Genomic DNA, 2,488 nt, shown 5'->3' with positions numbered 1-2,488 from the left:
TGTGTCATTTATTTACCATTTCCTCCCTATTCCATTTCAAGAATAAAGCCATTCCAGCACAAATCAACAAAAATGTATTACGCATTTCAGTATTTTATGACATTATGTGGACCTATAATTCAGCTTGATGTGTGGGAGGTGTTAGGGCTGTTCCCACTTGAAAGAAAGATATAGTTAAATAAAAAACATAGAATTTCATAAAAACTCTAATCTCTTCTTCTGTAGTGAATCATGTTGAGGAGTGATACAAGAAACTCATAATATCAAAAGGACTGTATTGCTGACAAAGGCATTCATAATAAGTCATGATTGCTTTGGTTGCACTCACTGAGAGCACGGTTAGCCCTATTGATCCGACCACAATGCAGATCATTGTCATGTGCTGTGCCCCTGAAAAGAGATGGACACAAGTAATTTAACTAACTCTGTCTTTGCAATGCACATACCTGCACATAATTGTGATAATGAAAGCCACAAAGTTCAAACCAAACGTTATGGGTGATATTTTGGTTTTCATCAGGATACAGTACTTCGTTTAGTCTAATGACTACGATAATTTAACATTCCAAAATGATACATAGAGTAGATGAGTTTGAGACTGCATTACGATATGCTATCCTTAAAGCTACAGTATGAAACTTTAAAGGCTGTTAGTGACCCTTGTCACCCTAACAAATCAGAGAAGGCCAGAGACAAGGGTGAGAGCTCATGGCTGTCAATTAATACCTGAACATGCTTCTGCCCTACTACTCCTCTTGCATTTCAAACTCGTACTAGCTGCCCAAGACATGTGGTTGACTAACATACTAGCAGGCTTCTGATTCCTGCTTTAACTGTAACAGTGAAGACAATAAGAATGTAGGCAAAGGGTTGACAAAGTATTCTGGACAGATCATTAGCTTAGCTTCCTTGACACAAACTCACAGTGACACTGTTGGACTCTTGTCTTCATTCTCATGGTGACCATCAGAGGTCCTGCAGACACTACAGCAGCTTGTTTCCCTTTTCTGTCCATGTAGCTCATTGATCTTTTGGTGTGCTCCTTGCTGGTGCAATTCTGCTATAAGAAAAAAAGGTGAATTTGTAATATTCAAAGTCAGCAGCAAACAGATTGGGCATTAGAGTACAAAAACAAAAAACAATTATGTGATACTTTGTGTTGGTCTATCACATAAAATCACAATAAAATACATTTAAGTTTGTGGTTGTAACATGAAAAAATGTGGAAAAGTTCAAGAGGTATGAATACTTTTGCAAGGCACTGTACAGTACACGAGAGGGTCAGAAAAATAGGAACACCTCTGAATATAATGTAGTCCAGTACAGCACCACCTTTAACTATGACCTCAATAATAAACAAACAAATTTATACATTTATGACAATTTCACCAAAAACAAGCATTTTGAGCCTCATTAACAAAGATGTTAAGGTTAAAGCGTTGTGTTGTATTGCATACAATCATACAGGTGTACCTAATAAAGTGGTAGATGAGTGTACAGCAACGTGAAATTTGGTCATCGGAAGCTTATGGCTGGAGCTGCTCATAGTCACAGGTGGATGGTTGCCGCTTGTGGTCATCGGAGACTTATGGCTTGGTGACGCTGGACCTCAGAGTGGTATGGCAGGAACTGCTGGTTCTCAGAGCCATGTCACTGCAGCTGGAGGTCAGAGACCTATAACTGGAGCTGCAGGTTGTCTAATACATAATGAAGAGTGTAGATTAAAGGGGGAATTCCAGCAATTTAGTATGCTACTGCACATCCAAAAGGTTTATTGGATCAAGTGCTAAAAACACCAGATCCTACACTTCTCATGATGCCACATAATATTTACAATAATTCCCCCAGTGTTTGGCAAATGTCTTTCAAATTCACCAATTTATGCTTTTGTTTAAATGCATACTCAAGTAGAGCTCAAGCTCTCTAAGTAGAAATAACCTTGCATCATCACCAAGGATATTTTCACAGTTTAAAAAAAAATATTTCATAGTTTTGTACTCCCCAGAACAAGTTGAAATATTTGAAATCAGTGGAGAGGCTGTCTAACGTTTATATCATATATACATTTTTTTATGGATCACACAGGACCAAATGCATACCAGTTTTGTTGGTAAATGTGACGCTGAACAGGTTTAGTTTACTCTAATTGGTACAATATTGATGCAATAGCATACTAGTTTTATAGTCAGCAGGCCCATAATAAAGAAAGTGGAGAACACTGAAGGACAACATTTGTGATAAACACAGTGAAGAAGGAGTTTGGGGAATATTTTATGAAAAAGATATTTATAAATAAATGCTGATCCTGCACAGCGTGATGACACAGCATACCAATATTCCCAACCTTTGTACAGTAGCTTGTGAGCCTTTTTATGGTCTGGACATGAGTTGTGAACTTCCTACAGCCTCAAGAAGTAACTAAATTCTATGTTGCATAAGGGGAAAAAAAAAGCTACATTTAAACAAAATGTAATAAATATAATAATAA

Source organism: Monopterus albus, unplaced genomic scaffold (assembly GCF_001952655.1).
Source record: "Monopterus albus unplaced genomic scaffold, M_albus_1.0 scaffold51.1, whole genome shotgun sequence".
Lineage (NCBI taxonomy): Eukaryota > Metazoa > Chordata > Actinopteri > Synbranchiformes > Synbranchidae > Monopterus > Monopterus albus.
This window is presented reverse-complemented; position numbering follows the sequence as displayed.